The following is a 16,131-nucleotide window of genomic DNA, read 5'->3' as shown; positions in this document are numbered from 1 at the left end:
TGTCTAAAATACCAATAGCAATTACATTTCCATAGCAAATAAGCATAAGAAATGCCCCTACGTAAACTCATGGGTTCCTAATTCAGGCTCCAACACATGATTAATTTTAAGTGTTTATGAGTTTGCTTACTTCCAGGTCAATCATTGACTGGGTGTTGAAAAAAAACAAAAGTTTTATGAACTTTAAAATGGTTCACAAGTGTTCATTTACATTAACTCACACGGACTTCAGCAATTCTGTGAATTGGGTACTTTAATATGTCAATAAGTGAAAACACTTGTGAAGTCACTGCCTCAGGGCTCAAACGTAAGGTTCTGTGGATCTGTTGGCTAAGTTAGGAAAAGGATAGAAGTCCTAGGAGGCAGCGCCACAGTAGCAGCTCAGGGCACCAGCTTTCCCATCTAACAAACCAGATTCTTCATTCCAGACCTTCGTCTTACTGTGTGTTTGGGCAACTTTCCTAACTTCTTAAAGTCTCAGTCTTTTTCATATAAAAAGTGGGGACAATATCAAGTGCAAAAAATAAGTATAAAAAAACAAATGAAATAAGTATGAGGCTCTTGGCACACGGCAGCAGCTTCCTTTCCTGGAATTCTTACTGTTCACTATGGGGAGTAGAAATTTACATTTTGCAAATTGATATAGTTTCCTGGGTTTCTGTTACGTACGTAGACATCTTTGAGGTTGCCTTAAAAGTCCAGGAATTGTAGAGATGGGACAGGGATTTTTGGGGAACACTAGTCAATATACAATTTTCTCATAACAGGAAGAATGTCTGAAGAGCTCTCTAAAAATATTGTGATGGACCACCATCCTAAAGAAGAAAGGGGCATAATTACTCAATGTTAGGATAGTGGATAGTCATCACAGGAGAATCAGTGTTCACAGAATGGACTTAAACCCAGATTTCTAACTTTAATTTGTGCCAGACCCAGTTTAGTCAGTCTATGAAATAGTAACTGAGTTTTAGACTGAGACAAAGAGAATGTGAATGTATGTATAAAAATAAAATCCACCAAGTTGATAATTGGCATCTTAAGTGGTGGTTTGAACTAGGTTGTGGTACCTAAATTGTGTCATTTGACCTGGAACATTCTAGAGAAATATTTTCTGTGTCAGCCTACATAAGGGCATCCTTACCTGGACACTGGTGGCATGCCTGCAAGTCCTGGAAGAAGCATTCTGATGGTGGGTCTGAGGCTCCTGAGAGAGATGTTTTGTTATGGTGAAATAAACATAGATTAGAAGAAGACCAATTTAGGTTCAAACACTAACTCCACTGTTTCTGGTTCTGTGACTTAGGGAGTGTAATGTCTCTGCCTCAGTTTTCTATTCTGCTTCCCAGTCTGTGAAATGAAGGGAGTAACAACTACCTTAGAGTCGCTTTATATATTAAAGGAACTGTTTATACATATGTGTGTGTGTGCATGTGCACACAGAGGGTCAAATATTAGGATGCTTGGCCTCTGGAATAGGCATTGTATTCTTTCCTTATCTATTCCTCCCCTCTGTTCTTTGCCCCCTTCCATAGAACACAGACACAGTGCTATTTCCATATGGCCTTGGTGATTCCATGTCGTTCTTTCCCAGCTGTACAAATAGCCTTTTAAATGTGGGTATAATTAACTGAAGAGACCCGCTGATGGTGTAAGGATCAGCTCAGGAGAGAAGGTTGCCTGACTGTGGAGAAGACAAGAGGTCAAATGAGGCTGGAATAGTACAATCTTTTCTCTTGTGTTATGGTGAAGAGTACTAGGCAACAATGCCTTCTACCTTGAGGTTTCTCCTCTTCCTTGATTCATAACCCAGGCCCATTTATACTCAACTTATTTCTTCTACTTTTGACTAGAACTGTGAAGGAGATAAGCCCTGGATGGACCAAAAGACAATGCAGTTTCTGGAAATTGGAGTCTATTTCCACTTACTTTGGACCCATCTCTGGAATGTAATGTACTTACCCATTGGGGTGCTGTCCACAGAGCTCTAGGCTCTGTTCCTTACAGCAGTCACTTCTTGTCTGGATGCTTGGATGAATTTAGTTCACAGTCAAGGGGAGACAATGGTCCTGATCTCTTTGCTATTTTCTCTTGTGTCCCCTCTTTATCCAGGTACTGAAAATAGCCAGTTATTTCCCAAGGGTTGCACCGAGAAACCTGCGCGCTTCCCTCTGGATCATCAGTTACCCCCCCTTGGGAGCACTCTTTACTCCTTATCCCACTCCACCTCCCAGTTTGCAGATTATAGACTTTTATTCCTACTCTCTTGCTGGGGTTCTTGGCTGGCCCCAGGTCTCTGACTATCCTGCTCCTAGGCCTGAGCTATTCAAATACTCCAAGGGGCACATCGGGAGAGAGTTGACAAGGGCGGGGAAAAAAATCATCAGATATAGATATAACCAATATGGACACATTTTTCTGTTAATTATTACCTATATTATTAAAAAAGACAATATAAAATCTAGGCTATACAAAGAATAAAGAAAACTATTAAATTTAAACTTTATAAACATTGTAATTTTTCATTCTGCTTCTATTTTCAATTCAAGTTTGCTTAAAAATAAATATTTATAATCACAAGTTACAATAGTTGTGTGTCCGTGTCTGTGGTTACTTTAATCTACACTTCCCAGGGTAGTGGGAAGACTAGTTTCAGTTTTTCTACTAATACCAAGTGGCACAGACATATTTGTCAATATTCTTTTTCTTCTCAACCTTGGGATAGAATCCCAGAAGGAAAATTATCAACCATTGTGCAGGCCTCATGAACCCTGTTGTCAAATTGCTTTCCAAAAATGTTTGTCTGGATTGTGTGTAACCCAGCATCAAGTGAGTTCATTTGCTAAATTACCCTGTAGTAATTTTTAAAATATCCATTACATAAATGAGCAAACCCCCCAAAATACTGTTTTCATTTCTTGGATTTCTACAGAGTGTGAACACTTCAATATTTGAACAGTTTGTGGCCAGTGTATTTATTTTGAACAATCTTTCTCCATTTTTTTCTACCATATACTTAATATTTTTAAATAATTTGGGGAGAATGACTTCGTAAAATATGGCCAAGATTTAGTGTTTTCTATAGGAAGTTCTGACATATATACAAGGAGGTTCTTTTACAATTACTCTTTGTGGTTCATAATACTCCATCTTGATTATAAGAACCCTCAATGAGATTTCCTAGTTATTCACACAACATTCTCTCTTCTGTATCCTCGCTGTATCCTATTGCCAGGCCCTGAACTCTTATTTCAACCTCCTCATTGGTCTTATTGGTCCCATCTTACTTTCCTATCATTTTCCTCTCTAACACTCAGGTAACATTTTGAAAGAGCAAAACAGATTGTTTACTCTTTAAGTGCTAACACTTGTGATTGCTCTTTCTGTCAAGCTCTAGATTTAATTTTCCAACCATCTCTGGGAAATATCCGCTTTAACACACATTAAGATCCCCAAGTAATTATAGGAGTTTAGTGCTCTGTCTGGTGCAGACTCAAGTTAAAGGAAATGTTATAATCTCAGGCAAAATTGGAAGGATAGAGAGATTTAGATGTAGGATAGAGGAGTTAAGTCTGATTTTAAATCTCCTTCCCCCACCAGGTTTATCGAGATGTAATTGGCATATAACATTACATAAGTTTAAGGTGTACAATGTGGTGATTTCATGTGTATTGTCAAACGATTACTGCAATACGATTAGTTGACACATCCATCACCTCACATAATTATTTTTTTGTGGTGAGAACTTTAAGATCTACTCTTAGAAACTTTCAAGTATATGATACAGTATTGTTGACTATAGTCATAATGCTGTACACTAGATTCCCAGAACTTATTCATCTTCTAACTGGAAATTTGTATCCTCTGACAAACATTTCATTTCCTCCAATCTCCAGTCCCTGGCAACAACCATCTTTCTGTTTCTGAGTTCAACTTTTTAGTTTCCACATATAAGTGAAATCATGCAATATTTGTTTTTCTATTACTTATTTCACTTAACATAAAGCCCTCAAGGTCCATCCATGTTGTCACAAATGGTAGGGTTTCTTTACGACTGAATAATATTCCATTGTGTATATATACTACATTTTCTTTCTCCATTCATCAGTGGAAAGGCATTTAGGTTGCTTCTATGTCTTGGTTATTGTGAATAATGATGGAATAAACATGAGGGTGCAGATCTCTCTTCAGATCGTGATTTCATTTTCTTTAGATATTTACCCAGAAGTGGGATTGCTGGATCATGTCGTAGTTCTATTTTTAATTTGAGGAACCTCCATACTGTTTTCCATAATGGCTGCACCAATTTACATTCCCACCAACAGTGCACAAGTGTTCACTTTTCTCCACATCCTCACCAACACTTACCTCCTGTCTTTTTGATAATAGCCATCCTAACAGATGTGAGGGTTTAATTTGCATTTCCCTAATGATTAGTAATGTTGAGCATCTTTTCATGTACCCATTGGCCATTTGTATGCCTTCTTTGGAAAAATGTCTATTCAGTTGCTCAGTCCATTTCTTAATCAGATTATTTGTTTTTTTCTATGGGGTAGAGTTGTGTTTGAGTGAGATGCACAGAGCATTGAGGGTGCCTGTGGGCCAAGTGAGGGGGATCTGCATGCAGGTGATCCTCAGTGGCTCATGAGCAGGCTTTTTGACAGAGTCTGCAGTGCAGTTAGTAGGATCTGCATCCCTCTGATGCTCTCAGAGCACCCCAGCTACTGTTCTCCCTGCTCTCCAGTTGTTCAGCTCTCCTCAGTATTCTGGATGGGACAAGAAAGAAGTGGTTCTCTTTGGCAGCCTCCCACACAGCTGGGGAAGCTGGAGCTTGCTCACACACTCTCATGTTCCTTTGTAGGAGATCACAAGCTGAGAAGGTCTCTCTTGGCACTAAGCTGTGCTATCCTGGGGAAGGGGACATGGGTAAAGTGAAACTGTTCCTCTCACCTTCTTCAATGTGTTCAATATAGTTTTTTTTTCTGCCCCAATGGTGTGCTGGAACTTCTCTACTGGACTCATGGACTTCCAAACGTGCTCTCATCTGTGGGTGACTATCAGAATTGGTGTTCTTTGGGAGGAAGACAGTAGATAACTCATATTTTGCCATTTTTACAATGTCAGTCTGTAAAGCTCCTTCGCTTAAGTTATAATCTGTACTCTGCAACTAGTTAGGACGGTTAAGCGTCATATGACCATGGCAAATTGTTTTCTAGTCCATTAAATGGACTTTTTAAATGAACTTATTTAAAAAAATATTTAAAAAATTAGCACATTGCCTGATACATAATAATTGATGACTGTCAGTGTTAATAATAGCAATATGTTAAGAGCAGAGTCACTGCCCAGAGAAGAGTTTATCTTTTTAATCCATTATGGTCTCATACTGAGCACCACTCCTGCTCTCTATATTTGAATGAAATGTGGTCTGTGGGTTTCTTAGTTCCTAGACATTACCTAAAAAAATCTGTCTTTCCTCTTTGTCTGGATCATCAGCTTTTCCCATTTTCCTAAAGGGCAAATAGTAAATAAGTCTGGACATGTATTCTTTCCTTTGTATATCCCTAGCCCTGTTCTTTGCCTTGATCACAACTTTCTCTAATTTTCTCCTTTCCTAGAGATATAGAAAACCCAAACCAAATGCTTTTAATCAGAATCTGATTCCAACCAGTCTAACAAGTGACTTTTTGGATGTCTCTCTTTTTCTGTGGGTCTCAATTACCTCATTGCAAAATAGGATAATAATCCCTGCTCTACTTACGAGAAAACATTGTTGGAATCTATAGAGTTAATAAACTTGTGTATATAATGTCCAAGATACAAAGCATTTTCACAAAATATACTTGGAATCTCTCTCTATATGAATATGTACCTTTGGGTAAGTTCCTTAATCTCCAAATATTTGATTCTAGATCTTGTTTTGAAAATATATTAAAAACATCTGACACATACTAAGTGCTTAATAAATCATATCCTTCTTGTTGAAAGTGTCTGTTTCCATGTTTATTTTCCATTCTAGAGACAGAGTGGAGATTCCATCCCCAGAGGTTAGCCCAATACCTGGAGGATGGTAAGTATTCAGGAAATGTTCGCAGAAGTGAATCCCAGACTCCAGTTACCAGTCTCTTTTCTTCCTACCTAGCTGTTAAAATAATAGATGTTATCCCATATACAGATTCTGGCTTGGAGAAACTTTGTGCCTCTATCACCCCTGCTCTACCCACACTAGCTCCTAAGGACCAATTCAGTGCCCCAATTGGAGAAGAGGTCTTAGAAGTTTATCATTTCCCCATTCCTGATTACTTTGCTCTTTGAATGGATAGGAGCTGTTGTTCTAGCCCCTTTTTTGGTATGGAAATGTCAAAAAAGTAGGATGGGTATTGGGAGAGAAATTGGACTAGAATTATAAGGGCAAGTGCATTTGACAGCACAGTCCAAAGAATGACCATAGACATAAATCACTGAGCCTATGGCATTTCTGCTTTGGGATATTTTCAGACTGAAGACAGCAAGAATAGGTGGATATTTAAAAGTCTACTTGAGGCATTGGATAGTTTTAAAATAGTGAAAAATTATTTGGCCAGTATCTGAGAGAAGACATAAATCCAGAGTGGTGAGCTTGGCATTTGGGAGCATTTGCTGATTCCGAAAGAGGCAGTTGAGAGGCTGAGCTTGCTGCCAAGAAGGGCTCAGGAAAAATAATGTGTAGTCTAGGGTTTATTGAAGAAAGGCTAGCCCTGGTAAAGACCTATAGAGCCCCCACTTCTCTCCACACACTCTTTGGGTTTGGATTCTGAAGGGCTGCATAGGGCATAAGGGTAAACCAGAAGTAGAACAACACTTGAAAGGACTGAAGGTCAGCTTCACATTGTCTTAATCCCTGATTAGGATTATTAGTGCCATCAGGTGCATGGCAGAAGCCAAACTAAATCATCTCTGAAGAAAGATGACATTATCTCATGGCCTCAGATTATTTAATTTTTATTTAAAATAAAATATCTAGTACATGGTAAAAAAAAGGTAACCAAGCACAAGAGGAGATAAGAGAACATTAAACAGAACCAGTGGAAACTACAGAGAATAGAAAGAGATCCATAGAGGCTTCAATATCGAAGTTATCAGGGAAAGACTTTAAGATAACTATTGTATTGTTTCAAGGAGGTAAATTACAAGATTGAGAACTCCAGCAGAGAACAGAAAACTATAAGAAAGGATACAGCAGATATGAAAATCAACACTAATTTATATTAAGAATTCAATGGATAGATTTAGTAGTAATTTAGGCAGACTGAAAAAAGAATTAGTAAACTAAAAGATAGGTAAGACAATATCTCTAGCAAGGCATAGAGAGACAAAAAGGATGCAAAATATAGGAAAAAAATTTCAGAAATAGAGTATACAATGAGAAGGGCTAAAATATAACTAATTGGTGTCCTAAAAGGAGAAGAGGAGAGGATATGGCAGAAACAATATTTTAAGAGAAAACTTAATTTCAAACTTAAGGATATAAAGCTACAATAATATAAGAAATCCTGTGAACCTCAAACCAGATAAACCTAAAAATAATATTTGAGCTTAGATCCATCACTGTAGAATTGTTAAATACCAAACATGAAGTAAAATCTCTTAAACTCAGCCAGAGAATAAAAAAGCATCATCAAAGGAGGAGCGTTTGAGCTGACTTATCAAAAGAAACAATGGAAGCCAGGAGACGATGGAACCATATCTTCAACATGCTGTAAAATAACTCCCAAACTAAAATTCAATTCTGAGGTAAAATTGCTTCCTTTACAACAAACACACTAAGAATTGAACATCAGTGCACCCACATTAAATAAAATACTAAATGCTGTTCTTCAGGCAAAAGAAAAATGATCTGAGATGGAAACTCAAAGAAGCAGGAAGGAAGAAATAGTAATGAAAAGGATTAACCTATGGATAAAGCCAACTAAATATTGACTGCATACATCAATAATAACGGGGTTTAAAATATGTAATTGTTGTGGCATCATGAAGAAGAGAATAAATGGCTTTTATGTTCTCTGGAAAGAGGGTAAAAACAGCATTTAGTATAAGAAAGTATTTTGAATCCAAAAGAGGACATAAATGAATACAAAATAAGTAAATAAATGTCAAAAAGAACAAGAGATAGAAAAAATGATATAGAAGAGATTAAAAGTACATATTAAATGATAGATTTAAATCTAAATATACAAGTAAATACATTTATTACAAGATCTCTGACTAAAAGTAAAAATATCAAAACAAATCAGACCTGGTTTTTAGAATAGAACAATTAAATGCTGTTTGCAAGTGACAGAACTAAATATAAGAACACAGAGATCAAAAGTAAAATAGTGGAAAAAGCTACACTATGTAGATACTAACAAAGAGAGACTGGAAAAGAGACTGGATAGGTAAGAGTTTTGTTACACTTTAAAAAGAAAGTTTCATAAAAAGAAGTTTATCTTCACAAGGAAGATATAACAATTCTAATCTCAAGCCTTCCTAACAAGATACAACTGGTCTTCAAAATGAAATATAGTTTATGATGATAAGTAGATCATCAATACAGATATTGAAATCACTTAGAATAAAGCTAGAAATTGAACAAAGGAGAAAAAAGTTACCACAAACAAGGGGCCAAGTTTCTTCATTAATGCGAAGTACTCAGAAGATCAATAGAAGGTGCTGTTTGATCTCAGATTTATTCCTTGTCTTTGCCCAGCTCTGTTCAGTATCATAGGAGGTTAACTTCTGCAAGCTACATTTACTACAATCCCTTTCCAACTGGCTTCTGATTAGGTTCCAGATGTGTGGGTGGAACATTGGAAGATGGCCAGAGGGAAAATATAGGGCATCCATACCACCTGGCCTCGCCCACCATGGCTGTGTCTCCTCTGTGATTTCAGCTCCAATCGGACAGACCCTCCATTCATGGTTCAGCTCCCTGGTTCTGATAATACCATCAACCTTAAGGGTTACAGCAGGCTCTTGCAGTTGCTTGTCTCTGGATTTACTTACCTTATACTGTTTACTATTTCAGCTCTTCTCAACACTTCATAACGAGCACTCTATTTTAAAATTCATCTATTGAACTCCTGATGTGGGTTTTATTCTGGCTGAACTCTATCTGATACACCCTCCTTAAATGTATCCCTCTAATTTCAATGTGAAAATGATTCCACTTCTTATCAAATATCTAGCCTTGCTCCCTATGCTTGGTATTCTTTCCCTCATTTATATCCTCATACTTGCTACTATAACTATGCCTTTTATTTCTTCCTTTTACTCATTCTCTATTGATTCCTTCCACTTGGTTTGCAATGATACTGAAATCTCTCATCAGAAAAAAAAAAATAACCTCTTTACTCTGGCAGCATCTCAAGCAAATTTATATTAATTAAGCAGCTACTAAATACAAGGTACTGTTCTATGTGCTAGGGAAAAATGGTGAGTAAAAAGTACAAGACTGCTCTGTAAATTAAAACATAAGCAGAGATACTGCAGATAAACATTTCTTAGCATCTGCAACACTTTGTTATTTAATTGTTCAAGCGCTTGTATAACACCCTGCCTTTTAACCTAACATGTCAGAGAAGGTACTAGCAGAAGTAGGGTGACCATATACCTTTGTGCCGATTTACAGCTGTTGTTTTGCTTTAGAGTCACACATTGCTTAGCGGAGGGGATACATTCTGAGAAATATGTCAGGCGATTCTGTTATTGTGTGAATATCACAGAGTATACTTATACAAACCTAGATGGTGTAGCCTACTACACACCTAAGCAATGTGATATAAATCTTATGTGACCTCTGTTGTATGTGTGGTCTGTCGTTGACTGAAACTTCACTATGAGGTGCATGACTATAATTATTAAGGAGTAATTATTATTATTCCTTTCCTTCCAAAGTTGTCCTAGTTTGGAAAAAACTATTTTCATCTTAACAAGAAGTGCCATTTAATCAGACATAAAAGATGGGAGGATAGGTAGGAGTTTTCCAGGTTAGGTTGGAGAAAAGGATAGATTGAAATGGAAGAATGTTCTAGGTAGGGGGAAGAGCATGTATGAAGGTGGAGCCTAAGAACTGACAGAAGTCCAGTAGGTATGGAAAGCTTGAAGAGAGGGGTGTGTGGTGGCCATGGAGGTGTGCTGTTCAGATATTATTTTAAGAGAACCTGCTGCAGTAGCATAGTTGACTTTGGATCCAGAGCATCATTCAAACCAATGCCACACTTACCCCAGACTGCTCTCAGCCAATGATTGATCATTGTAGGGGCATTAGAGCATTCCTCCCTTATGAAGGGTTTCTCTAATAGGCAACATATATATGCTTGAGGCCTCTCCATTAGCCTGGATGAGACTTTCTTAGAACTGTGCTATAGCCTGAGGCTCATTTTACCCAACCCTTGCACAGTCCTTTTTTTCTGTTACAGGTGTCACACCTGCACCGTAGTGTGAAAGATCCCCTACTTCCCCTCCCTCAATAAATTTCTTGCATGTCTAATTTCATCTTAGAGTCTGCTTTCTGGAGGACTCAGCTGACATGGGGAATATTAGAAGATGAAATGGAAAGATATGCAGTGACAAAGACATAAAGGGCTTGTAAGTCACGGTAGGAAGTTAGGATTTTATGATGAGAAAATGGAAGGGTAATAGAGAATTTTAAGCAGGTCAAATTTTCACTTTAGAAAAATCACTCTGGATCTAAGGTAGAGAATGGAGTAAGAATAGAGTTTGGGAGACCAGCTAAAAAGCTACTGCCGTAATTCAGGTAAGTGCTTATAATGGCCTGGACTGAGGTGATAGTAGTAGAAACAAAGAAAACTTAATGAATTTAGAAGTTAATTAGGAGATAAAAGGGCCAGGCTTTGGTAAAGAGGGTAACTAAATGGATAGTAGTATCATTTCTCCTTTTTGAGATGGTTGAAATAGCTAATGTATACATAAACCTTACCACCCATTTACTCTTAAAACTTACTGAATTCTAGGAGTGCTATATAGGGATGCCTCACAAGAATTAGGAATGGATGTGATTTCTTTAAAGTATGATTAGAATGGGAGGAGATGAAGGCAACAGATGGCATCCCTGAGGATACCAACATTTAAGATTCCAGAGGTAGAAGGGAATCTGAGTGAGGTCAAGGGGATAGAAAGGGAACCAAGAGATAGAGGAAAATGTCATTGATATAAAATGTCATAATTCTGTGTTGACTTCTACAAACTACTTTCTTGAAGCCAAGAGATGTAATCACAGGAAAATTGCCAAAGGACTATTGAATTGGACACCTAGGAAGTCTTGTGAACCCTTTAAAGAAACAACTACAGAAAAGATAAATCTAGGTGAGCCCCTAGTTTATCTGCAGGTACTTCTATAATAGGATATGATTTTCCTATAAGGAGACATCCCACTCAGTTGAAACCTCATTTCAACTGTAGAAGGCTACTTGAGTTAAAAGCTCCCTGTCTGGAAGTCATCTTATCCAGTGAATTCTGCTTACCTGATACAGGAATTCCTGCCAGTATGTCTGATGGGAATCTTTCCAGGTTATTGTAAACACATTCCCTAAATCACCCTAAGGATCTACAGAAGTTAGGAGCCTACTCCTTTAGATTTTCTGAGAACGACCTAAGATGAGGCTTTCCCTCTGAGCTCACTTTCCTAGAAAGCATCGTCCAAGGGATGGGGAGAAATACACTCTTTTGAGCACATGGTCTTAGCCTGCATCCATTCTAGTGGTAACATGGGAAACTTCAGGGTTTCCCCGAGTCAGTAACATTATCAGGATACGACAGCTCCAGGAACATTATACTATTACCATCTGTCTTTAGTCTGCCCATTTCTCCAGGACCTTAGTTCTGCTTAGGGAATTAGGGAATGATCAGTAGCAAAGACTTTGTCCTCAGGAAGTGGTATGAGGACACTTCTGGGGATTCAGGGCATGACCTCATCCGTATTTGTGAAAGAGTTGCTGTGAGGCATAGCAGCCTCAGAATGTTGGCAGTTCTGAACATTAATAACCTGAAGAGAACTGTCTTTCTAGTAATGGATCTTGAAACTTTCTTGGCCGACTTCTAAGCCACATTTAGGAACTTCTCTCAGCACCTGGTAGGGTTACTCAACAGGGAAGTAAATTTGGTTTGGTTCCATGGCCTCATCCCCATTCCGCACACCCTCACTTCATTCCCACCCCCATGCCTCAAGAGAATTCTCAGAGGTGCTGCTCTCCCTGTTACTAGAAAATCCGCTGCTGGGAACTCCCCTTCTAGTGCCTTTTCCCTACCCTACTCCACTGTTGCCACCATCATAAATATGACTTTGGAGAAATGGGAAGATAATGAAATAAGCCATGTACAGCAAATATGTGGATAACTCAAGAGAAACTACTGTTCTCCTAGGAATCCTCACCCAGGGTCACATGAAGGCTGGATGTTAAACTATAGGAGACCCCTACCACCTTATCCCCACCCTACGTCTAACCAGGTTTGCTTCATATGACTTTTGTGAGAAGTTTTATAGATTAATAAAGTCATAATAAAGATAGCAGCTATGATATCACTTGCAGTAAAATACCTAGATAAGAAATATGGGCTGGGGAATTAACTTTCCTGAAACAATTTAAAAGGCCAAGAGTACATTTTTAGTTAATTTTTTGTAAACCTTGACTATCTTTGTCCTATACCTTTCCTGGCTCTATTCTCACAGGTCTATGACAGTAACTGATATTTGCTGTGGTTTATGAACCTTTATTTACATTTTGGTATAAGTTTTAAATTTGAAAGTAGGACTTCCCATATAGAAACACTGGATTTTGAGTATGCTGCTCCTTTGTCTTCTTTACTGGAATTATTTTCAATTATATAGACAGAACTGCATATCTGTGAACTTCACAATCCTCTTTACCCATCCTCTGTGTAAGAGCCTGAAGTTATATAGTGTACACAAATTTTCCATTAAATTGTTAAATTCTTTTTCCTTTAATTTCAGTTGAACCATTACATCTCTGGCTGCTATGAGGTATTTTTTTCTCCAGTCAGTCCATAAACACACACTTAATAAGAGCTTCTTATTGTCAGGCACTTATTGTTAGTGCTAAGTACCAAGCAAAAAAATACCTCTAGTGTATAAAACTCATTTTTCAGATGAGAAAAACAAAGCATTGTAAGGCTATTTTCCCCAGGAGTGCCCTTGTGTGTGTGTGACTGAGAATGAGAGTGAGTCACAATTGGAACACATTCTGTGTGGCTCAGGCACATGCTCTTTTCTCTATACTAGGCAACCACATGGGTGAAAATTTGCTTCTGTGCATCATCCATTGGTCCTAGATCAGCTCTCTCATTGTTGACCTGTATGATGAGTCTATCAATATTTTATTTGTCCCTATTTTGGTTACCACCATAGTAAATTATCTTATTGTAGCATTAGGGAAGGAACAACCCTCCGTCTTCTAAAACTGAACACACAATTTTTGTGTATTGTGTATACCACTGTTGAATGAGTTACATGTGTCATAAGAAAATAGACTAGGATGGTGAGATATCTGGAGCTCTAGAACAGGTATGTGAACAAAGAAACAGGACACACACACACTGTGCAGTAGACAGCCTTCCAGTGATCCCCTCCTCCAAGTGTTCATGCCTTTGTATAGCAACCTCCCATGCTGAATAGGGCTGACCTGAGTAATCAAATGAAGGTGTCTGGCTTCCAAGTATAGGTCATAAAAGATGTGTGGCTTCCACTTTGATCTCTCTTGGTTCACTCAGTGTGAGAGAAGCCAGCTGCCATGTCATGAGGACACTCAAGCAGTCCATGGAGACGTCCACATGGTGAGGAATAGAGGCTTCCTGCCAATAACCAGTGCCATATGAATAAACCATCTTGGAAGCAGATCCTCCAGCTTCAGTCAATCATTTAGATGACTGCAGCCTCCTTAGACTCTGAGCCAGGAACATCCAGTTAAGCCTCACTCAAATTCCTGACTCACAAAAACTGTGAGATAATAATGTTCAGTTGTTTTAGTCCACTAAATTTTGAAGTATTTTTGATACAGCAATAGATAAATAATTTGGGGACCATCTTAAAGTTGGTTCTAGAAACCCAAGAGTGATGGATGGGTTCTTCTGCTGAGAATTTTGCTGAGAAAGGGAAGGAGACATTATAAAATGCAAGACACTGAAGTCACACCTGGGAACCAGGAAGCAGGCAGTGAGGGACTATTAACAGAGTCCATCTGTCTCAGAAGGTGATGAGATTAGACCCCATGAGTCACTCATTGTTTTTCTATGACATAAACTGCCCAGAGGGTAAGGTTAGAAAGAGTAAAGAGTTGATTGCCCATATTTCAGAATCACACCAGTTGGAGAGCTTTTCAATCACAGAGGAACAAAGCTGGCACTGAATCACAATGGAGCACAGTTGCTGAAGCTTTATTCTTACGAAGAACCTAGGAATAATTCCATGAGGCTCAGCTGGCTCCAGATACAGGTACAATTCGAGCTGAAAGTCAGGAAGTATCTCCTAAGCCCTACATGTAATGCCTCAAGAGCCATTCACAAATATGCTGCAGAAGTTTGCACATCAGTTCACAGGATTTTTCCAGATTGCAGTTCTCGCTCTATTCTCTGGTTGCCCTACTGGCTTGCAACTAATAAGAGCTAATATTGATTGAATTTTTACATGAGACAGGCCATGTTCTAAGAGATTTACAGACATTATCTTTTTTAGCTCCCAACAATCCTATGACATTCATACCTCATTTTGTAAACGAAGACATTTATATAACCTGCCTGAGGTCATACAATGTATCAGTCAGGGTTCAACCAGAGAAACAGAACCAGTAGGTTTAAATCTAAGAGATTTATTGCAAGGAATTAGCATATGCATTTGTGAGGGTTGGCAAGGCAGGTCAGAAATTCTGCAGGGCAGGCCATCAGAAAGTGCAGACTGAAACTCCTGGGCATGAGCCAAAGGTGCTATTTACAGGTGAAATGTCTTCAAGGAATCCTCAGTTCTGCTCTTTGAGTTTTTCAACTTATTGCATCAGATCCATCCAGATTATCTGGGACAACCTCCCATACTTAAAGTCAACTGACTTTGGACTTTCATCACATCTACAAAATATCTTCATAGCAACACCTAAATTAGCATTTGATCTGTTAACTGGGGACAATAACATAACCAGTTGACACATAAAACTGACCATCACACACATCTAGTCAAAGTTAGAGTTGGGATTTGAACCTAAGTGGTTTGACTCTAGATGCCATCTCTTTTCCTGTCTAATCTCTACTGTTACCTAATATCTTCCCCTTAGCTTAGTCTCTACAGACTGTTGACTATTAGATGGCTGGCAAACTTTTAACTTGGGCCTCTCCCACATGTGCTTCATGCTCCACAGCCCACCAGCAAGTGATGATGTGATCCCATGCAAGACTCAGTCCCAGGAATTACTCTTAGACTTGCATTCCAAGGTGTTCTTTCATCCGTCAGGGGCCTCAGGTAGTCAATGGGAATCAATGACAGGACATAGAGTGCTCTCTTGCGGTCTCCACGCTGGTGTCAAAGAATGGGTTTTTTTCAGTTTATGGGCCCAGTATCAGAAGGCATTTGTCAGCCATCTCAACTACCAGTGGCGCAGCTTTGGGAAAACAAACCAAAACACAGAGTCCTTGGAAACCCCTAAATATCCCCAGGCCTCTTGTACCTTATTAGTACTGCAGGTAAATATGTTAGGCCAGCTTCACTTTGGCCACCAAGTCACTGCCCCATCAGAACAGGAACCTGCAAGGATAGATTAAGGTAGATGTCCGCTTATCAAACTAGGACCTACTGAAAAACAGAAGACTGAGAAAACAAGGCAAGAGTGCCCGATGCTGCCCCCAGGTTGTGGATCTGGAGGTGCATCCCTCTGTTTCAGGGAAGGAGGGCCTGGGACCTAAGAGCAAGGGTGAGTTGAGTGTGCTTGTAGGTTAGGGAGTCGCAGCTCTGGGCTGGGTAAGGTAGGAGGCAGGGAAGGGAATTCAATTTGGCCCAGAGGAGGCACTCTGTGGTGCTTTGGAGCCCTCCTGTTGCTTGCCTCTACCACCCCCACCTCAAAAAAACATTCTACAAGACTTAGAATCTTTCTACTA

Source organism: Ceratotherium simum, chromosome 7 (genome assembly GCF_057802395.1).
Source record: "Ceratotherium simum simum isolate JZ-2026a chromosome 7, ASM5780239v1, whole genome shotgun sequence".
Lineage (NCBI taxonomy): Eukaryota > Metazoa > Chordata > Mammalia > Perissodactyla > Rhinocerotidae > Ceratotherium > Ceratotherium simum.
Note: the sequence above shows the minus strand (reverse complement) of the source record.